This window comes from Theropithecus gelada, chromosome 7b (assembly GCF_003255815.1).
Source record: "Theropithecus gelada isolate Dixy chromosome 7b, Tgel_1.0, whole genome shotgun sequence".
NCBI lineage: Eukaryota > Metazoa > Chordata > Mammalia > Primates > Cercopithecidae > Theropithecus > Theropithecus gelada.
The window spans coordinates 49511468-49536645 of NC_037675.1; positions in this window are offsets into that span (position 1 = coordinate 49511468).

The window sequence follows — 25178 nt, forward strand, 5'->3', positions numbered from 1 at the left end:
AATAATGTAGTGCCACATATCAATCAACAAATATTTGAAGCTTCGTGGATAGAAGTATTATACTAAGGGCTCTACACTTGAATGAGCAATTTATTTCTTTTTCAGGTGTAAGCACATTTTAGGTCATTCATTTAATGTTAGAATGAGATCACAAAAGTTGAAGAAATAACAAAATATTTAGTGGATTATTAGGTTTATGGGGTTTTAAATTTTTTTGTGTCACTTATCCTTTTTTTTTCAGATTAAATGCCCTTATATGCCCTCCTCTTAATAGGTCTAAAGCTAATAAAAATTTGGGAGGATATTTAATTAATTTTAAATCAATGTTTTCAATAAAACCAAACTATGTATAAACATAAAATATTAACTTAATTGATTTAATCATTTCTAGCAAGGTAATATAGAGGGGTAAAATGATCATGTTACCTATATTACGGTAGAGCTCTATTCCCCCAAATAATTTAAGTTGACTTTATTGAGATAATAAACATTTATTGAAAAAATGAGTGGCCCATCATACATAGTAGCATAAAATTTTAGACACTTTAAAACTTGTTATTGCTTTAAATGACATTTGAGTGTCATTGTCATTTTATTAACATTGCACATCATTCTATACTTCAATTAGGTAACTGCAGATCTTAATGAGATTTTAGTAGTGACAATATGCACTATAATAAAATTTGTAGTCTCTCATTGTGAAATTAAGATCTGATGCTGACACTGAGTTGTAAACTTCCTGAGGCAGTCTAAGTAAATGAGTACCGGTGCCCATGTCTTACTAAAGGCAAAATTTATCTGATGCAGTTTCATGTGCTCTTTGCAGATTCTCTGGTCCTTTCTGCACAATTCTCATATCAGTACTTGAGCCACAGGGCACTTAATGTCCAGGGATCTCCTTTCAGGTTTAGAAGGAGTGATTAATTCTAAATAATTTAACCCATTCTCCTTACTTTGTGTAAAAAGATACTAAAACCCAGCGAGGTCCTGATCAATGGTACACAGCTATGGTGCTGCAGAAATAGGTTAAAAACAGACTTTTCTGATTTATGCTGCCTGTGTAATTGTGCTGTTGTTGTTTCAAATAAAAAGTTAGCAACCCGTAGTCAGAATCTGGAAGTTCACTGGCCAAAGCTCAAATGAACAAAATTTTAAGACGATAAATAAAATTCCATTTTATAGTGGAGGAAAAGAAATGTTTGTGAAGCCAACATCAGTGGCAACTGTATTCCAGAAAAAGAGAAATTAGATTACATGGGTGGGAGGGTAGGGGGTGGTTTCCTGCCTTGTCAAGCTCACAGATAACCTCCGTATTACTTTGTTCACATTAAACATTCATTAAATAATTCACATTACATGACCTATCAGTAACAAGTGAAACAATTTATCACTACCACTGTTAATTTCCAGGACTTCATTCACTACTAATTTTCCTCTTACCTTAATGGTTATTTTTCCTCAGGCTCCTTTGTTCTGTCTTTAATCTCCTCATTTCCAGACACTGGAGTGTACAGAAGTTAATGCTTGCACTTCTCTACTCTGTCTAACCTCATCTTTTTGATGAAATTTCATATGAAATTATTGATTCCACCTTCCACCATGAATCTCTTCCAACCCCCATCTCAGTAAAATGAAATACTATCTAGCCATTTCAACAAAAATCTTTGACATGATATTTGATTTTTCTTTCCCTTACATATTATACCCAATCTATCAGCAAATATGTATATCCAGATGCTCACCATCCCAATACTATTTCTGCAGGTACTATCTGGTCAATATCTTTTCCTTCCATTCATAGCTTGTCTCCCCTGCTTCCACGATTATCCCCCTATAGGTTATTCTGCACAATACATCTCAATTATGACAGCATTCACCTGCTTAAAGCCCTTCATCCATTCATTTATTTTTTCAACAAATATTTATTTGCTTCCCATTTTTTTGATTTGTTAATCAAATATTTTTAAGTGGGTGGGCACTCTTTTTAGAGGCTTAGAATATGTCACAGGAAAAATCAAGAGTGATGCCTGCCTTCATAAGCTTGCATTCCAGCAAGAATGAAACATAGTAAGCAATAAACATGATTTAAAGCATACATTGTATACTCTGAAAATTCCATAAAGACAAGTAGAAATAGATCAGGGTAAGAGGGATGCAGGATGCTAGGTGCTAATGTTGGATAGAGGAGAAGGCAGGCTGTGATATTAAATTGGGTGTTTAAAGTAAGCCTCACTGAGAAGATGAGATTTGAGCATAGATTTCGGAAAGATTCAAACTTTGCCAAGTGTACATCTAGAGGAAGTGTGTTCTAGGCAGAGGGAATAGTAGGCACAGAAGACAAAAGGCAGAAGCCTGCCTGGCATGCCATTGTTATTTTTTTCTAGTGATTACTGTTCTCTTCTCTGTTACTTGAGTTCTCTACTCATGATCTTTTCCCAGGTCTTCATTATTCATTCTGTTCATTCATCCTTGAATGCACTCCTCAGGATAATTCTATAATTCATATATAAAACCCTGTCATATCTTTGCTCAAATGTAACATCAGTGAGGCCTTTCCTGACCACAGTATTTAAAATTGCAACTTCATCTTTCTTCCCTGATTTAATCTTGTCAATACTACTCAGCAGAATCCATTAAACTGTATTACTTATTTTATCTGTTGCTTGTCTACCACTCTTAGGGATGATCTCCATGAGTGCAGGGAATTTGTCCATTTTGTTTACTGCACTATCCCCAGCATCAACAACAGTGCAAGGCACTACCTCTTTGGGATACTCCCTAATTCAATCTAGTTGAATGGGAATACCAAATCATTGAATACATTGACATAGAATGAAAGAATAAATGATTATTCTAGCAGCCCTAAATTTTTCACTAACATGTGCTCATAAAAACAAAATTAGCAGATAAATGATCATGGTTACGTAAGATGCTAGAATTAGAGGGAGTAAGGTGAGGGGTTATACCTGTACCATTATCTGTGTAAGTCTTCTAAAAATCTAAAATTATTTAAAAATAAAAAGTAAAGAAAATACCCCAGCTTTCCATTGGTCCCTCTCCTCAAAAGAAGCTTGATCCTAATGATGTATTAATAACATTTTCAAAGAAATAAGCAAAATCAAATATACAGCTACTATTAAGTAAATTAGTTTTATCAAAATGGACTATTAAATTAATCAGACACTTCTTCTGCTAGGCCCCATTGACCAATACAACTTAACCTTTTGATTCATTGTTTGAAAATACACTCACTCTCCACTATCTGAAAGTTGTGAAGGCCTTAAATCAACAGAAAAACCACCTGTGGAGGTATATTTCCAAAGGTATGCCAAAACCAAATAGCTCAATAACTTTGTTCTTTTCACATTTCAGGTCCATAGAGTGAGATCATCTTTAACATAACATTTACAACTTCCATGACATGCCCTCCAGTTATGCCATGGAGGCCAGTTCTTACCATGTTGGTCCTCATATATCTCAATTAAAGTAAAATCACCTAGTAATCTCAAATTCTATAATCCATTTTTGCCTGGTGTATGAATTCCAAATCTCTCTTAAGTGCAACAGCCTTATTAATAATTTAAGAATAGAATAAAATGTTAATAAGAAAATTATAATAAGGAAGTCATTGATTTTTTAAACATTTACACCCATGAACGAACCAAAAGATTATAATTAGTTTGTAGATGCAAGGAAAACATAAATATTTTGTAAGTTTAACAATAAAGCTAAGCAAGCCATGTAATGGAAAGAACACTAATAAGATAATACCTGATTAAGCAATTATTTTAGATGTCCCCCGCTATGCTTTCATGCAGTAGTCGATTTTTATTTTGTAGATGTGTGACCTTAATTCCACTTATTTGAGATACTAATTTATTAACCTAGACATTGGAATTATCAAAACAACCCGATTAAGTAACTTCTTGGTTGAATTGTTAGTACATGTGGAGTTATTTCAAATTCATATAAAGGATACTTCTTACAAAATAGCCTCTACCAAAGACACATTTTGAGCATGTATCTTTGGTAGAAGCTCTTTCATAAGAAGATGGAAAGGCTAACAGCTATAGACTAGGTACAAGAAAGGATTTATTTATTTTATGATTTATAAAACAATCATAAGGTTGGTTAAAGTCTTTGTACCTTTAAATATCTAAACATAAATATCTAAATAGTAATATTACTAGATTCCTCACATACTGAAGATCAGTTGGAAGGGTAAAATATGACTTCTCAGAAGGTGATTTTAATGTCTTCAAAGTATATTAGAAATTTTGTCAAACATTTTATTTAAAATGTTTCATACTTTACAGAAGTAGCTAATTATGATCACATGACTAAGTTCTGCCCTAAATCCTCTCTTGCTAGGTTTGAAACATTTTTTTTTCTCCTGACATCCTTGAAATCTGTGGAATTTTTTACCCTTATTAGAGTACTAGGCTGCCAGGGTAAACTGAAAATTCAAGCACTTTGCAGTCCATTGGCTTTGTGGGTTCTGATCTGCCACTCTGGATCTCACAGTTCTGGGACAGCAGCTCCCAGACAGGGTTGATTAACAGCTGCTGCGTAATCATGATGTAATAAGGGGGTAAAACTATGGACAGTGATACATTTCGAGCTGATTTTTGTGTATGGAGTGAGGAAAGGGCCAAACTTTCTACTTTTGCATGTAGGCATCCAGTTGTGCCATCATCCTTTACTGAAAAACTAATCTTTCTCCCATTGGATTGCCTTGGCATGCTTGTCAAAAATCAGTTAACCATAAATGTAAGAGTTTATTGTAGGCATTCAGGAAGCTAAACATAATTGTGGCCTAAAGAATAAGAACTAATTTATCAGGTGTCTTCTTTGTGGGTAAGAACTGTGCTTTCCTAGCACCGATAGTCTTTACAATTTAGCATGTTTTGGCAGTGGCTGGTACCGGTTGTTCCTTTCCATGTTTAGTGCTTCCCTCAGGAGCTCTTGTGGGGCAGGCCTGGTGGTGACAAAATCTCTCAGCATTCGCTTGTCTGTAAAGGATTTTATTTCTCCTTCACTTATGAAATTTAGTTTGGCTGGATATGAAATTCTGGGTTGAAAATTCTTTTTTTTAAGAAAGTTGAATATTGGTCCCCATTCACCTCTGGCTTGTAGTTTCTGCCGAGAGATCTGCTGTTAGTAGAAACTGCATCAACTAACGAGCAAAATAACAAGTTAACATCATAATAACAGGATCAAATTCATACATAACAATATTAACCTTAAATGTAAATGGGCTAAATGCTCCAATTAAAAGACACAGAGGGCAAATTGGATAAAGAGTCAAGACCCATCAGTCTGCTGTATTCAGGATATCCATCTCACGTGCAGAGACACACATAGGCTCAAAATAAAGGGATGGAGGAAGATCTACCAAGCAAATGGAAAACAAAAAAAGACAGGGGTTGCAATCCTAATCACTGATAAAACAGATTTAAACCAACAAAGATCAAAAGAGACAAAGAAGGCCATTACATAATGGTAATGGGATCAACTCAAAAAGAAGAGCTAACTATCCTAAATATACATGCACCCAATACAGGAGCACCCAGATTCATAAAGCAAGTCCTTAGAGACTTACAAAGAGACTTAGACTCCCACACAATAATAATGGGAGACTTTAACGCCCCACTGTCAACATTAGACAGATGAATGAGACAGAAAGTTAACAAGGATATCCAGGAATTGAACTCAGCTCTGCACCAAGCGAACCTAAGAGACATCTACAGAACTCTCCTCCCCAAATTAACAGAATATACATTCTTCTCAGCACCACATCACACTTATTCCAAAGCTGACCACATAGTTGGAAGTAAAGCACTCCTCAGCAAATGTAAAAGAACAGAAATTATAACAAACTGTCTCTCAGACCACAGTGCAATCAAACTAGAACTCAGGATTAAGTAACTCACTCAAAACCGCTCAACTACATGGAAACTGAACAACCTGCTCCTGAATGACTACTGGGTACATAACGAAATGAAGGTAGAAATAAAGACATTCTTTGAAACCAATGAGAACTAATACACAACACACCGGAATCTCAGCAACACATTTAAAGCAGTGTATAGAGGGAAATTGATAGTACTAAATGCCCACAAGAGAAAGCAGGAAAGATCTAAAATTGACTCCCTAACATCACAATTAAAAGAACTAGAGAAGCAAGAGCAAACACATTCAAAAGCTAGCAGAAGGCAAGAAATAACTACAGTCAGAGCAGAACTGAAGAGATAGAGACACAAAAAAACCCTCCAAAAAAATCAATGAATCCAGGAGCTGTTTTTTTTTTAAAAGATCAACAAAATTGATAGACTGCTAGAAAGACTAATAAACAAGAAAAGAGAGAATAATCAAATAGATGCAATAAAAACTGATAAAGGGTATATCACCACCGATCCCACAGAAACACAAACTACCATCAGAGAATACTATAAACACTTCTATGCAAATAAACTAGAAAATCTAGAAGAAATGGATAAATTCCTGGACACATACACCATCCCAAGACTAAATCAGGAAGAAGCTGAATCTCTGAATAGACCAATAAAAGGTTCTGAAATTGAGGCAATAATTAATAGCCTACCTACCAAAAAAGTCCAGGACCAGATGGATTCACAGCTGAATTCTACCAGAGGTACAAGGAGGAGCTGGTATCATTTCTTCTGAAACTATTCCTATCAATAGAAACAGAGGGAATCCTCCCTAATTCACTTTATGAGGCCAGAATCATCCTGATATCAAAGGCTGGCAGAGACACAACAAAAAAGAGAATTTTTGACCAATATCTCTGATGGACATAGGTGCAAAAATCCTCAATAAAATACTGGCAAACCAAATCCAGCAGCACATCAAAAAGCTTATCCACCATGATCAAGTGGGCTTCATCCCTGGGATGCAAGGCTGGTTCAACATATGCAAGTCAATAAACGTAATCCAGCATATAAACAGAACCAAAGACAAAAACCACATGATTATCTCAATAGATACAGAATAGGCCTTTGATAAATTCAAAAGCCCTTCATGCTAAAAGCTCTCAATAAATTAGGTATTGATGGGACATATCTCAAAATAATGAGAGCTATTTATGACAAACCCACAGCCAATATCATACTGAATGGGCAAAATTGGCAGCATTCCCTTTGAAAACTGGCACAAGACAGGGATGCCCTCTCTTACCATACCTATTCCACATACTGTTGGAAGTTCTGGCCAGGGCAATCAGGCAGGCAAAAGAAATAAAGTGTATTCAATTAGGAAAAGAGGAAGTCAAATTGTCCCTGTTTGCAGATGACATGATTGTGTATTTAGAAAACCCCATCGTCTCAGTCCCAAATCTCCTTAAGCTGATAAGTGACTTCAGCAAAGTCCCAGGATACAAAATCAATGTGCAAAAATCACAAGCATTCTTATACACCAATAACAGACAGATAGCCAAATTATGAGTGAACTCCCATTTACAATGGGAGTTCAAAGATAATAAAATACCTAGGAATCCAACTTACAAGGGATGCAAAGGACCATTTCAAGGAGAACTACAAACCACTGCTCAACGAAATAAAAGAGGACATGAACAAATGGAAGAACATTCCATGCTCATGGATAGGAAGAATCAATATCGTGAAAATGGCTATACTGCCCAAGGTAATTTATAGATTCAATGCCATCCCCATCAAGCTACCAATGACTTTCTTCACAGAATTGGAAAAAACTACTTTAAAGTTCATATGGAACCAAAAAAGAGCCCGCATTGCCAAGACAATCCTAAGCTAAAAGAACAAAGCTGGAGGTATCACGCTACCTGACTTCAAACTATACTACAAGGCTACAGTAACCAAAACAGCATGGTACTAGTACCAAAACAGCATGGTACTGGTACCAAAACAGAGATATAGACCAATGGAACAGAACAGAGCCCTCAGAAGTCATACCACACATCTATAGCCATCTGATCTTTGACAAACCTGACAAAAACAAGAAATGGGGAAAGTATTCCCTATTTAATAAATGGTGCTGGGAAAACTGGCTAGCCGTAGGTAGAAAGCAGAAACTGGATCCCTTCCTTACACCTTAAATAAAAATTAATTCAAGATGGATTAAAGACTTAAATGTTAGAGCTAAAACCATAAAAACCCTAGAAGAAAACCTAGGCAATATCATTCAAGAGCTAGGCATGGGCAAAGGCTTCATGTCTAAAACACCAAAAGCAATGACAACAAAAGCCAAAATAGACAAATGGGATCTAATTAAACTAAAGAGCTTCTGCACAGCAAAAGAAACTACCATCAGAGTGAACAGGCAACCCACAGAATGGGAAAAAATTTTTGCAATCTACTCATCTGACAAAGGGCTAACATCCAGAATCTACAAAGAACTCAAACAAATTTACAAGAAAAAAACAAACAACCCCATCAAAAAGTGGGCAAAGGATATGAGCAGACACTTCTCAAAAATAAGACATTTATGCAGCCAACAGACACATGAAAAAATGCTCATCACTGTCCATCAGAGAAATGCAAATCAAAACCACAATGAGATACCATCTCACACTAGTTAGAATGGCGATCATTAAGGAGTTAGGAAACAACAGGTGCTGGAGAGGATATGGAGAAATAGGAACACTTTTACACTGTTGGTGGGAGTGTAAACTAGTTCAACCATTGTGGAAGAGTGTCGTGATTCCTCAAGGATATAGAACGAGAAATACCATTTGACCTAGCCATCCCATTACTGGGTATATACCCAAAGGATTATAGATCATGCTGCTATAAAGACACATGAACATGTATGTTTATTGTGGCACTATTCACAATAGCAAAGACTTGGAACCAATCCAGATGTCCATCAATGATAGAATGGATTAAGGAAATGTGGCACATATACACCATGGAATACTATGCAGCCATAAAAAGGATGAGTTCATGTCCTTTGTAGGGACATGGATGAAGCAGGAAACCATCATTCTCAGCAAACTATCGCAAGGACAGAAAACCAAACACCACATGTTCTCACTCATAGGTGGGAATTGAACAATGAGAACACTTGAACACCGGGTGGGGAACATCACACACCAGGGCCTGTTGTGGGTTGGGAGGAGGGGCGAAGGATAGCATTAGGAGGTATACCTAATGTAAATGATGAGTTAATGGGTTCAGCACACCAACATGGCACATGTATACATATGTAACAAACCTGCACCTTATGGGCGTGTACCCTAGACTTAAAGTATAATTTAAAAAAAAAAAAAAAAAAAAAGAACTGTGCTTTCTCTCAGTAGTCAACAACCACTTATGCAGATATACCGTTTACTATCACTTCTTTCGAAAACTGCTCCATTTCTTTTAGAAAGAACTAGTGGTCACCCAATGCGTGAAGTGTGAATGGCTACAGGCCTGTTTATGTCTTCTAGAAACCCACCCATCTCAGTTTCAATCGGGTTTACTGAACATGAAAATCTAGGGTTGTTCTGGAGATAACTTCACATGTTTGGAGAATAATTAGTAGTTAAGTCTAAAACAGGTAGAAGGTGGTAGTTATAAATGTAATATGATGTGGTAGCTAAGTAAGAACCTGAGCAGAAGTACTATAAATTGTATTTAGATATTAAACATCTCTTCAGAGAAAAGGGTTAGAATTTGAAAGGTTGAAAGGTTGAAGTAGGGAAATAGCATGGTTATATTTGTATTCTAAAATGATACTCAGAATAAGGATATTTAAGAGATTGTAGCAGTGAGAGATGCTGGCAAATAATTTGAGTTATACACTTTGCTATGAGAGAACAGAGAGTGATTTAAGAATTGTAAATCAATTGAGGAGAAGGCATTTGAGATAGTTGAAGAGCATGATGTGAGTGAAAAGGAGTATACAGGGCAGCCGATTTGCTGTAGGGTCCAAGAATAATGTAATTTAAGTCCCTAGACACACAGTGATAGTTTGGTGTGAAATATTTTAATATTGGCAGTCTGGAACAACACACAACTTTGAAATAATTAAGTGAATATAATTATCCCCTTCAAGAAGATTTTAATTACTTTGTATTTGACGCAGATTTGATATTTATCCCAATATTTTACATACTCCTAAGTCATTGGAGGTTTTTTAAAGATTTGTGATTTTTGTTCTATTTTAAGAAATTACTACTTAAATGAATGAGCTGTCATTTCTCAAGGACTATGTTAAATTCCAATCAAAAGACCTGGAGAGTAGAATTAACTGCCAATATGGTGTTTTAAATGATAGCCATAAATATTCTCCTCATAAGCAATGAGTACAGTTACTGGATTTTGTACTCTAAAAATGTAATGACAACCATAAATTTAAAATTTGTCAAATGATTTCCAAGAAAGTAAAGTGAATATTAAAATATTACTCTTACCAAAAATTCTAGCTCCTTCTTTGATTATGAACAGAATCAGAAATAAACTAAAGTCAATAGTTTCTTTTTAATATAACATTTTAGCTATTATTTAAAATTTTTCTTTAAACACAAGTTTGCATACCACTGGGTAAAATTGTGAGCTATAACAATTTGCCATAAGAAATGTTTTAGAGATACCTTTAGTCATCTATGAATCGAACTTTTCGATTTCATGGAAGTCATCGTTTAAAAGGAAATTCTAGTATTAGCTTACACATTTCTGAGTAACTCCTTATCCTCAACAGTCACCTATATATAGACATAGTTACCGATAGACACTGAGAGATAGTTATTGGCATAAACTGTTATCAGGATTAAGTCACACTCAAAGTGTTTCAGAAAATAATTCTAAATATTTCCAAACGCTCTAGGTATTTTAACAGGAAAGAATTCCTGTTAAAATTAGGTGTGCTTAGGAAAATGTCAGAAGGGCTTGGAGAATAAGGGTCACAGACATTTGTCACTGCTTTTCAGGTGAGGAGGCTACAGAAATTGCACAAAGCTGGTTCTAATGATCTTCCCATTCTGCGCATCAAAGTGAGTGAATCCCGTATGAGCTTAGAAGTTTATATGATTATCGTATGTTTGCTCACCACTGCCAGAAGAGGTTAATGTCTTCCTTTCTGACTTCTAAATCTGATGTGAGTGTCTCTCATTAGCACAATCTAACCTGGAATCCTGCTGACAAGAAATTCTAAAAAATCCATCTACAAAGCTTTCCCATGCAATATAGAGGAGAATGCAGATGTGGGTGTGAACAATGCTGATTTGACAATTCACAATAAGGTACACAGATATAGAAAGATAGTATGGCTATAGATACAGATATAGAAAAAGGTAAATGACAAAGGTTTACATCTACAGGGAAGTTTACACCTACAGGGAATTTGTTTGAGATATGTGTACAACTAAACATATAATTTATTTATCCTGTCCAACAGTAAGGAATTCTTGAACTCCAAAATATCTATTAAACAAATATTTTTGTTACTCTTAAGAAAATTGCCCAAAGAATGGACAATTAAGTAACTTAAAATCATATAAAATAGTAAATTTTGGGAGAAAACTAAGATTTCTTTTCTATTTACTAAAAGGAAATAATAAACACAATGTTTTTAGTAAATAATGAAAACTACTGTAGCATGGTACATGTTTAAACTTAGTAATGATGTTCAGTGTTTTTTATTATTAGCTTGCTATATCTTTTTAGGATTATTTTCGCAAGCCTCTTAATTCTAAAACAATTTTATCCTGATTTAGTAAAACTGAAGTCCCATTGACTTAATACGTTTTCTGTTACTACAGTTTTTAAAACTATCCTGAAGACAGCATTAGAGCTCATTGAGTTGAATCATAAAAATTTTTTCTGCTGCTATTCAACATTTAGGCTCTTTAGACACTCTTACAGTATAATAAATTTTAGCCAAATAACTTTTTATTGTTTGCATTGATGTTTTAGGAGAAGTTCCTAGGAATGGAAAAGATGAATATGTTAATGGCTCTTGATATACTTGACATTATTTTAATTTACATTCACTTTATAATTGTAAAGTTGAAGATGCATTATATTAGTGAACTCATTTACATCATGTAACTTATTTTACGTTTATAGTTTAATTAATATAACAGATGATATTTTGCTTTTTATTATACATATTGTATATTGATATCTCATCTGTCTGTCTATCTATTTTATTCATTTCCCATACCTCTGCTCACATATATTTTATGGTTCCTACCAAATTTTAAGGTTATGGAGGCTAGGATCTCTGTCTTGTTCAGTGACCAAACCACAAATCATTAGTAAATATATATTGAATGCATTTCAATAATACAAACATAACATACGGAAAGCTAAAAATAAAATTCCAATTATTAGGACGGAAAATATATCAAAGAACTCCTTCCTGATTATCATGTATTTTCTCATTATTCTTTGCATGCGTTATTCTTGCTTCTTAATGGTTCATTTTCAGATATATTTCTTTCTATTTTACTGTATTGGTATTCAGAAAAAAAAAACTGTAAACCTTACCTTATATTACTCAAGTCTGGTCAGATAAATAAGCAACTTGGAAAGTAAAACAAGAATATTGCCTTCAATAGATTGGATTTGGATGCAATAAATTAAAGTCCAGAAAGCTTGTCTGTAGTTCCCCCACAATCAGATTGCAGTGTTTCTAGGAAACTCTTCAAATGTGCTATGCTCAGGTCTACAATAGAAAAAAATTTTTTTTGAGATATCTATGAGTATTAATGGCCCTAGCATTCAGATATGAAGGTTGAAATTCAAAATATGACTACTGTCACCTTGAAAGTTAATCTATATGCCTCTACCTTCCTCTGCTATCAGAACACACTACATTTCAAACCTATTTCTCTGATAACCTTATAAACATTAAACTTTCACCACTGGAAATACGGAGATGTTTTCTCAACTATAAAAGTAGCAATCTTTCTCCTTCTTAGTTATTTTCTATTGCTTATTTCTGTCACTCTTCAGAGAAAACTTAAAATTGGAACATATTAAACAGCCTGATAATCCTAATGCATTTATTTTAATACCCAAATTGCCTTTCAGTTCCATATAAAATCAAACCTGTGTTCACTTCATTCATTCCACTTCTTCTTACCTGTATATAGGAATTAAAATGTTATGGTCATCATCTTATATGGCTACTTGACCTTTAATGACACCAATCAGAGCCACAGAGTAGGACATGGAGGCTCTTCTAAGTGTCTTTTAAGGAAATATCAAAGATACAAATAAACATTTCCAGGGTCGTTATTGAAATCCAAGCAAGGATTTATTGAGCCATTTCTTGAATGATGAAAATCCGGAAATTGAAGCAGGCATAATTGAGAACCTAGATATTAAGCATGCAATTTCCAACCTGAAGAAACAGAAGGAAAGCAGAAGAATACAATAATGGTTAGAAGCAAGAAGGCCATAGAAAAATTAAAATACATATTCACATATGCATGACAGCATATTTCAGGAACAGTCTGTGACCACACCTAGTTTGGTATAGCCCCATTCCTTTGCATAGCTTGACTGCTACTACTAAGCTGATTAATGTTCTCAAAAAAGTAAAGAACATAGGCACCTTTTTCTAAATTGTAAAAAGAGAAACAATATTTTATGTATTTTCCTTACGTATTGCCCTTTCAAATAGAACAGATGTCTATTCATCTTAACCAGATGATGCTCACTAATAGAGTAGTATATGCCTCCCCTCGTTTATTCTTCAGAATATGCTATAGGAGTTTAATTTATTTACCATCAGGCTTCTTCTGATTACCCTTATCCAAAAAAAAATTGCTTCATTTTCAGACTTTATTTTTACCTTGCCCACTGTGAACTACGTTTTAAGCCATAGTGTTATGTTCTATCATTTTTCCTGGGAAAGTATGAAGCTTAAATTAAATTTTTCAAAAAAGCATATTTTGGCAAGTAATCTATGTAAATCTGAGCAAATATAGGGAGAAAATGAGGAACCGAAGAAAAAAGGGAAAATACGCTTCTTTAAAGAGCCAAACGCTAGCACATAATCTTCAAATATTATTATGTTGATTTTCTGGGAAAGAAAATCAAAAGGAAAATGTAAGGCAAATCAACCCCTTTCCAATAATTCTTAACTCAAGATTTATTAGGTAATTTCTCCATTTTGTTTACATATTGTAAAATCTTGAAACTTCATATTTGTAATATGAGCAAAATTATAAACATTTAAAAATAGACATTGATGGTCTGGCTATTCATGCACTTCAATTACCCAGAGAGTAATACAAAATGAAAAGGAGATTTTAAAAATATTTCATTTGTATAAGTATAGATTTTACCTTTTTTGCTGTCTTCCTTGTCAAGACAAATATTGAGAGAGTTTTCAATAACATTTCACGGACAGATTATTGTTTGTTATAACTTCAAAATATAATTAACACAAAAGATGTACAAGTCTCACACAGGTTATATATTTATTTGAAAATATCTAATCTCTAAATTAACTTATTAGAATAATTATAATAACTGGATCCTCATTGGGTGGAGGCTGATACTATTCTGTTTAGTGGATCATTAATTCAACAGATTCTAGAGAAATAATATTTTCTCCAGTCTAAAAAGCAAATCAGATAATTTCCTTTGTGTATAGATAATCAAGAGTTATTTGTTGTAAACCTCAGACAAATCTAATATTGAGAAAGTCTAGATGCAATCATATTCTAATTACGAACTTCTTTCAAAAGATAAATAATTATATTATTATTATTGTTATTATTTTGAGACGAAGTTTTGCTCTTGTTGCTCAGGCTGGAGTGCAATGGTGTGACCTTGGCTGACCGCAACCTCCACGTCCCGGGTTCAAGCGATTTTCCTGCCTCAGCCTCCCAAGTAGCTGGGATTACAGGCATGCGCCACCATGCCTGACTAATTTTGTATTTTTAGTAGAGATGGTGTTTCTCCACCTTGGTTAGGCTGGTCTCGAACTCCCAACCTCAGGTGATCCGCCTGCCTCAGTGTCCCAAAGTGCTGGGATTACAGGCCACTGTGCCTGGCCAAATAATCCTATTGTTGCCAGAAGATTGTTGGGAACTATGTGTTGGGAGATAATTTTCCATAGATTCCGTGCATCTACGAACAGAGGTATTTAGAGATTATGTTGAGAACTATCTCTTCAAAGATGACTACAGAACAAACAGCTTTGGAAGACAGAGATAGTGGCTCCTTCTGAGGAAAAGTTCAGAATTATTTGCTGTCCAAGATAATAAAGATCATGTCTTCCTCTAAGGCAAAGTTCAAGCACATTTGCTAGTACCTCCCTCTAAAATCCCGGGATTTCCAAAGCTCCAGCTTCCTCTGCTGTAATGCAAACCCACTGTATATACAACATTACTTGATCCTGCCTCCTTATCACCTCCATGGGATTTGGAGGGGTAAGGAGAACCTAGACACACACAATGCTCAAATTGCTTGCTATATTGTGAATAATAAAGCCCTTTTATGTTGGGCAAATAGTATAAAAGTTAGTTAGATAGGAGGAATGAGTTCAAGAGATCTATTGTATGACATGGCAACTATAGTTTATAACAATATGCTATATACTTAAAAATTGCTAAAAAATTAAATTTTAAGTGTTAGTGTCAAAAATAAGTATATCAGGCAATATATATGGTAATTACCTTGATTTAGCCATTTAACAATGTATACATATTTTAAAACATGTTCTACATAATAAATATATATAAGTTTTATCTTTAAAATTAATTAAAAATTAATTTTAACAATGAAAAACACAAAGTAAGTAACAACATATGAATAGAACAGTACCTCACATTCACATGTCCATATTAATGTTGAATGTAAATGGCATAAATGCTCTACTTAAAACATACAGAATGGCAAAATGGTTTAGAAAACACAAACCAAATACCTGCTGTCTTCAAGAGATTCACCTAACACATAAGGATTCATATAAACTCAAGGTAAAGAAGTAGATAATGATATTACACACAAATGGAAACCAAAAGCATGAAGGAATAGCTATTCTTCTGTGAAAAGAAAATCTAGAGGAAATGAATAGATTCCTGGAAATATACAACCCTCCTAGATTAAACCATGAGGAAATAGAAGCCCTGAATAGGCCAATAACAAGCAGAAAGATTGAATTAGTAATTTAAAAATTACCATCAAGAAAAGGTGCAGGACCAGTTGGATTCACAGCTGAATTCTACCAGACATTCAAAGTAAAATCGAAACCAATTCTACTGAAACTGTTACCAAAGATAGAGGAAGAGTAAACGTTCTGTGAAGCCATTATCACCCTAATACCAAAACCAGAAAAGGACATAAAAACAAAGAAAACTGCGGACCAATTTCCCTGATAAAAAAGATACAAAAATCCTCAACAAAATACTAGCTGACCAAATCCAACAGCACATCAAAAAGATATTACACTGTGACCAAATTAGTTTCATACCAGGGATGCAGGCATGGTTTAACATATGCAAGAAAATAAATATCATACAAACATGAACAGAATTAGAAATGTACGGTTATCTTAATAGATGCAGGAAAAGCATTTGATAAAATCCAGCATCTCTTTATGATACAAATCCTCAACAAACTGGATATAGAAGGGACTTACCTCGAAGTAACAAAAAACAAGTATGACAAACCCATAGCAAACATCATACTTTAGGAGGAAAAGTTAAAAGCATTCCTCCTGAGAAATGGAAAGAGTCAAGAATGCCCACTTTTACCACTTCTATTCAATATGGTACCAAAGTCCTAGAAGCCAGAGCAATCAGTCAAGAGTGAGAAATAAAGGGCATCCAAATTGGAAAAAAGGAAGTCAAGCTGTCACTGTTTACTAATGATATGATCGTATATCTAGAAAACCCTAAAGACTCATCCAAAAGGCTGTTAGATCTGATAAACAAATTCAGTAAAGTCTCAGGATACAAAATCAATGTACAGAAATTAATAGCACTGCTTTGTACCAACAATGACAAAGCTGAGAATCAAAAAAAAAGACTTAACCCATTTTACAACAAGTGTATAGATAAAATAATAAAATAAAATACATAGGAATATGCTTAACTAAGGAAGTAAAAGACCTCTACAAGGAAAACTATAAAGCATTGCTGAAAGAAATCATAGATGACATAAGCAAATAGAAACACATCTCCTGCTCATGGATGGGAAGAATCAATACTGTGATTGATTTTGATTCTGTAGATTGCTTTGGGCAATACTGGTTATCATGCTAGCCAAAACAATCTACAGACAGTGCAATTCCTATTAAAATAACATCATTATTTTTCACAGAGCTAGAAAAAATAATCCTAAAGTTCATATGGAACCAAAAAAAAAAAAAAAAAAAAAAAAAAGAGCTCAAATTGTCAAAGCAATCCTAAGCAAAAAGAGCAATTCTGGAGGGAGGCATCACATTATCAGATTATACTACAAGGTTATAAATACCAAACAGCATGGTACTGGTATAAAAATAGGTATCTACACCAATGGAACAGAATAGAGTACCCAGAAATAAAGCCAAATACAGCAACTGATCTCCAACAAAGCACACAAAAACTAAATTGAGAAAAGGACACCCAATTCAATAAATGGTGCTGGGCAAATTGGTAAGCCATCAGTCGAAGAAAGAAACTGGATTCCCATCTCTCACCTTATATAAAAAGATGGATCAAAGACTTAAATCTAAAACCTGAAACCATAAAAATTCTAGAAAATGACATTGGAAAGACTCTTCTGGACAATGGCCTAGGTAAAGAATTCATGACTAAGACCCCAAAAGCAAATGCAACAAAAACAAAAATAAATAAATGGGACCTAATTAAACTAAAAAGTTTCTGCACACACACACACACACACACACACAGAAATAATCAGTAGAGGAGTAAACAGGCAACTCACAGAGTGGGAGAAAATATTTGCAAATTATGCATCTGACAAACAACTAGTATCCAGAATCTATGGGTAACTCAAACAATCAATAAAAAACAAAAACAAAAAAGCAAATAATCCCGTCAAAAAGTAGGCAGAGGACATGAATAGACATTTATCAAAAGAAGATGTACAAATAGCCAACAACCCCGAAAAAAATGCTCAACATCACTAATCACCAGCGAAATGCAAATTAAAACCACAATGAGATACTACCTTATTCCTGCAAGAATCGCCATAATTAAAAAGTCAAAAACAATAGATTCTGACATGGATGTGTGAAGAGGGAACACTTTTACACTGCTGGTGGGAAACTATTATAAACAGTATGGAGTTTCCTTGTAGAACTAAAATAGATCTACCATTTAATCCAGCAATCCCACTACTGGGCATCTACCCAGAGGAATTATATAAAGAGGACCTAGGTACACATATGCTTATAGCAGCACAATTTACAACTGCAAAGATATGGAACCAACTTAAGTACCCATCGACCAAGGAGTGGATAAAGAAAATGTGCTGTATGTACACCATGCAATACTATTCAGTCATAAAAAGGAATGAAATAATGTCTTTTGTAGCAACTTGGATAGAACTAGAGGCCATTACTCTACATGAAGTAACTCAGGAATGGCAAACCAAATACTGTATATTCTCACTTATTAGTAGGAGCTAAGCTATGAGAATACAACGACGTACAGAGTGATATAACTGACTCTGGGGACTCCCGGTGGGAGGAGGATGTGAGTGGGGTGAGTGATGAAAGACTACATATCGGGTACAGTGTACACTTCTCAGGTGATGAGTGCACTAAAATCTCAGAATTCACTGCTGTAGAACTCATCCATGTAGCCAAAAACCACCTTTACCCCCAAGCCTAATGAAATAAAACAATAATCTTGATTAATAAAATAAAAAACATACATATGTCTTACTGGGAACCTCATGTCTTCCACCAGTATCCTGGAGGCTATGGAAGGCCAACTTGTTAGCATACAAACATGGTAGTGAGGCCCTTTATAATTACTGATAACGAAAAAATTCTAGTTACGTTAATATGGGAATGAACTTTTAACTTTAAGAGATTGTATTTTTGAAGATTTGCACATGATTCTTATTTACATAAGTTTCCTGCCTTCCAGTATGTATGCATACATATTCAACCTGAGAATCCTTATAGAAGGTGCTCAATCTGTAAAAGTTAAAAAAGAAAAAATTCGCTTAATATATCTCCTCCTTTTCTCATAATGTTTTCTTAAACATCCTGGTTCTTGTTGTCCATCTATATGTATTTTGGTGAGTTTCTAAGGGATAATTTTAACATATATTAAACATCCATTCAAATTGTAGAATCTGATTAGCACAGGTATTTCTTTTTTCTTAGAGCAATTTGAGTCTAGCTCTATACAAGAATATGTGTGTGCGTGTGTGTGTGTGTGTGTGTGTGTAGACAAGAAAATGACAATTTTTTTTTGTTCTCTTTTCAGTAGGAATGAAAAATCACTTTTGAAAATCCCCAAAAAAGCTGATGTGCATTTATTAGGCTAAGCTTTACTATGTCAAAGCCTGTCAACCTGCCTCTGACTTCTGCAGCAGAAGAATGTTAAAAATAAATCCTTTTATGTTAGCATGTTTCCCATTTATTTCAAAGATATTTTAGTTCTAGGGAGTGATTTGGAATGCTATCAGGATATGATCACGTAATCTCTAAAGCCAGTCATAGATGTTTTCAGAGATAAGAGTTTATTCATGCTAGGCAATAGTGAGTTTTTGTTAAGATGGGGTCTCGTTCTCCCACCTAGGCTGGAGGGCACTAGTGCGATCATAGCTCACTGCAGCCTCAAACTCCTGGGCTCAAGTGATCTTCTCTCCTCAGCCTCCCTAGTAGCTAAGACTACAGGCTCTCACCACCACACCCAGGTAATATGTATAGTACAGATGGGGTCTTGCTCTGTTGTCCAGGCAGCTCTTGAACTCCTGGATTCAAGAGATCCTTCCACCTAGGCCTCCCAAAGTGCTGGGATTACACAAAGTTTTGCTTTGCGTTACATATCTTTATAGAAATACTTGGCAACCATGAACTAATCTATCCTACTTTAAATAACTGATTAGTATGCACTGCATTATTCTGTGTACTGTGCATTAAAGTTCACCCAATCCAAATTTACTCCCTTAAATCATTAGCTGCTGTTAATAGTATTATTCGCATTACTAATAAAACAGCTTAGTGTGCTATTTATTTTAATTAGAAAAACAAAATTTCAGCATTGTGATTCTCTCAAACTTTTCTTAATTAAAGTGCAATATATTTTTCCAAGAGTAAACAAAATTTGCTATGTGGTATAGCAAGTACTAATGCACATTTTATAGTGCATATCGTCCACCATAGTTACTTTATGTTTAAAAAACATCAGTCATCACATTCTTGTATGTTTCTAAACAAAATTATACATACCAAACATATTTACTCTGTGCAAATGATCATATCTAAATTTATTGAGTGTAAATATAATGAAATATATTTTAAAATGCATCACATAAACACATTATTGAGTTCAAATTAACTAAAGAAACTCAGTGTTTCAAGATATCTAATTTTACTTGGTTTTGAAAGTAAAAGTAGTTTTGCACTGTAATACTCATTGAGCACTTACTTCATGCTTTCAAATCCACATCAATTGCTTTAATAAATTAAATGTATATTTTAAATTAAGTTTTAACATATCTTATACAGGTGAGGAAAAATAATAACTTGCTCAGTGTCACACAGCTAAAAGTAACAATGCTGACATAATAATGCATTTTTTAAAAAATTTCAAAGTCTGTGCTCTGAACAAAATATACTAACCAAATAAGATTCATATATTGTCATTTTTTGAATCACTAACTTAATATTTTGTTTTTCATCTTCATCCAATAAGGTGCTTTAAATGCAACTCTGTTCTTAATATTTGATAATCTTTTATGAATCAATAACCATCTTCATTAGAATTTTTAGCCTTAATTTAAATGTTAATATTTTTATATGATTCTTCAGATAGTATTAGAACTTAAGAGATGTGGTCTAGTAAGCAAGTATTCATTCTCTTCCATATTTTTTTAATCAAAGAAAGCTTAAGTTTTACTTGTGAAACACTGGAACTCAGAAAAAAGTAATTACAATTTTCAGAGAAGCAATAGGAATAAAAAAGATGCACAGAAAATATCGAGTATTCCATCTCCCACTCTTGTTACTGGGTCATTGATGAATCTACTGATCAATAATTAGCAGTAGTTTAGTTATGGATATATTTTCAAATATGTAGATATGTCACTAATACCTGGAGAAAATAGCCATTATGAATCAATATGAATGTACTGTTATGACTAAAATGCATTTTACCATTTTATTTTATAAGAAGGATTAAATAATCATCTCATTAAATCACAAATTAGGAAGTAAATAAATACCAGATAATTGACTGTGTCATAATTGTTAATATCTAATTTTACCATATTATTCGTTATAGGTTTGTCCTAACCATCAACTACTTTTGCAATAACGGAGATGTCTTCAGTGTGCCTTTCAAATTTTCTAAACAAGTCAACTTTAAAAATGATGTACTCTTATTTTCTTTTTTGTTTTTTTTTTTCTTTTTTTAAATTTATTTATTATTATTATACTTTAAGTTGTAGGGTACATGTGCATAACGTGCAGGTTTGTTACATATGTATACTTGTGCCATGTTGGTGTGCTGCACCCATCAACTCGTCATTTACATCAGGTATTGGCTTAAGGATACATTCGTATAGCTATCATCTATGAACAGCTATGATAGAAAAGGCTAAGATTATATACATATGTATATAAATGTTATTGCTAGAAAAACACCATCAGAACTTGTTTACTACTACTTATCCTATTCCATGTCATGTGAGAGTGTCTAGTCTTATACAGAGAGAGTACAGGTCAGAATGAAGATCTCAGAACTGCCTAGTCACATATTTAGGAAGTATAATAGTAAGGTGGGTGGAAAAGTTTCTCTTTTTCTTCCTTTTCTGTTGTTTTGGAGTTCAAATTGTTGCTGGGCAAAGTGGTAACAATGACCAATATTTTCTTGTACGCATGAATTTGACACACTTTTTTCTGTTGATTATACCATTCTCCCCTGTGATGTAAAGTTTTTTTTAAACTTATGATCATAGATGATTGACTGAGTCTATGTGTTTCCTTCTTTTTGAACTGATATCATCAATATAAAAGCGAGAAAAATGCAATGTCATTTCTGTAAAAAAAAAAATTATAAAATCTACATGCTGAAAACCTCAGCAAAATTCTGCAAGTTCTAGGACACAAGTATTTTGAAGAAAATATTCTTCTATTTGAGACTAACCACATGTGAAAAAAATAGCTATGCTGGAAAACAATTAGAAGACATGATAGCTGAAGACTATGAAAACTCCCTGACTCAGAATGGCAAAGTCTGGCAATACAAAAGGTGGCTCATTAGGAAGAAAAAGCTTAAAGAAGCAAATTTCCATAGAAATAATAGAGTAAGTTATTGAGAATTAAAATAGTAAGTTATCACAGCATCATCCTATAAAAATGTGTCAGGTTTAATTTATTTTACAAATAAATTCTAACGAAACTTTATAAAACAGTAGTAACTTGTATAAATTATTCCAGAGCATTGAAAAAAGGAAAAATCCTAACACTTTTTCCCCATTATGTTTAAGTTTCTAAATCTGATAAAAAGTGTACACACAAAGGAAACTATGAAACAGGATCACTAATGAATATCATTTAAAAAGTATCAAATAAAATGTTATCAAATGGGCCAGATGCGATGGCTCATGCCTGTAGTCCCAGTAATTTGGGGACTGGGTGAGGCAGGTGGATCACTTGATATGAGGAGTTTGAGACCAGCCTGGCAAACATGGTGAACCTTGTCTCTACTAAAAATATAAAAATTAGCCGAGCATGGTGGTATGCACCTGTAATCCCAGTTACTTGGGAGGGTGAGGCAGGAGAATCACTTGAACCTAGGAGGTGGAGAATCATGCCACTGCACTCCAGTCTGTTCAATAGACAGACCCTGTCTCAAAAAAACCCAAAAAAACAACAACAAAAATAAAACAAACAAAAAAACCCCCCAAAAAAACAGAAAAACAAACAAACAAAAAACAGTTTTCAAATGCAATATAACACCATTTTAGGAAAATGCATCATTAGCATGTGAAATTTATTCTAGGATTCAGGGTTTGATCAAGAACTCCAAATTTATGATAAATATGTAAAATATATAAATAGATCTAAGAAAAGTATTATCTCTGTAGATGTTGAAAACATCTTCAACAAAATCTGAATCCACTCCTGAACAAAACAGTCAGGATATAGAACTGATTACTAATTTCTTAACATGACTTGTACATAGCTATACAGCATCTTATTTAATGTGGAAACGAATGAGGTATTCCCAACGGGATCACAAACAAGGCAAAGATGACCACTATTGCCACTTCAACTCAACACATGACTACAGATACTCAATTAGACTCATAAGAATTATTAAAAGAGTAAAACTACCTCTATTTGCATATGGTTTTATAGTCTACCCTCAAAATCCTTCACAAACAATGATACAATAACTCAAACTATAAAAATATTTAGTAAAGGGGCAGGATAAAAAATTAACCTATGTAACCAATATTTTTAACATAGAGGATAATAACCAGGAGATGACCCAATGTTTTAAAATAACTCATTTCCAATAGCAACAAGAAAATGAAAACTTAGGAATACACTAAATAAGAAATTTGAAAATACTCCTGGGGAAAAGTTTAATGCATGACTGAAAAATACAAAAAAAATTAAAATAAATGTAGTTATTCCCTTTTCTTGCATGACTCACCATTATGAAGTTGTCGGTTCTTTCTAAATTAGATTACAAATTTAACTGATAGGCATTGTTACAGAATTAGACAAGTGGTTACTGGAGTTCATAAGGAAGCAAACATGCAGAAATTTGAAGATAAACATTATGGTAGATAGCTGCAAGTACTCTCAGACATTAATGCATGCTATAAAACCTCTACAAGTACATTTATTTTACTTTATTTATTTTTGCTTTTGGTGAGAAAAGGAGGAAGGAAGAGATAGAATGAAAAAATAATAATGGAGAATAAAATTCCACATTGCTTGCTTTACAGGAAGTTGACATAATATTTGGATTCCTAAACCTATCGTTGTAAATGGCTAATCTCAGACTCAGAATAAAGTGCACATGTTGATATAATTGATAATTTTAATATCAGTTTATCTCAAATTTACACAGTAGTTTTTTTTTTATTTTTTACTTGTAATATTTACACAGCATATACAGATATATACAAATGTTATGCTAGGAAAATTAAATACTGAAATAAAAATGACACAATTTTAGGATTTGATGAATTTAGAAGAATGATAATGTAATCTTGTGTGACAAAGTGTTACAGTATTCACCTTTTTAAAATTTGAATAAATTCATTTTTTTTCAACTTATAAAAGATAATTTATCAAAAAATTGCAGACTTTGTTTCATTAAAGAAAAAACTTCTTTCTGGGACAGAATTTCCCAAGCAAGTCTTCTGACTGTGTATGTGAGCATTGCTTGGGATCATTTTCTCTTTATAGCTATTTACATATCTCATTAATTTCATGAAGAAGCTTTCTAAATTGACTTAAAAAAAGACAAATTTACTAAAAATATATTCACATAAATTGAGTTCATTTAACATTGAACTGATTTGGTTATTTACTTTACTGAAAAAAGATGCTGTTACAGTTGATATAAGTTTCTTTTAATTAGAGAACCTGGGCAGACATTGAATGTCTTGTTGAAAAGAAATAAAACATGATAAATTGTCAAATTTTCTTTTAGATTTGTTTCGAATTTTTACTTATGTGGATTCAAAAACACCCAATAAGCAATAGTTATTTTATGATTTCTTCCCTGAATTGTAATTTTTGAAAAAAGCATATACTGATTCCTAATTATGTATATGGCAAGGAAGTAGAGATGAGAGGGAGGATATGGAGAATTTAAAATAAAGTAAGTATGATCATTGCAGGAAATACCCCAGGTAATTCACATTTTAGCATGACATTTCTTGAACATTTTATTATTTCAATAAAAATTAAATCACTTTACTATTCTAAAAATAAATATTTGGATAATTTATGGGAGAAATGTTTGGTTTAAAGGATGTCAGATTTAAATGAAGATAAAATAAATGAAAATAAAATACTAAGAAAAT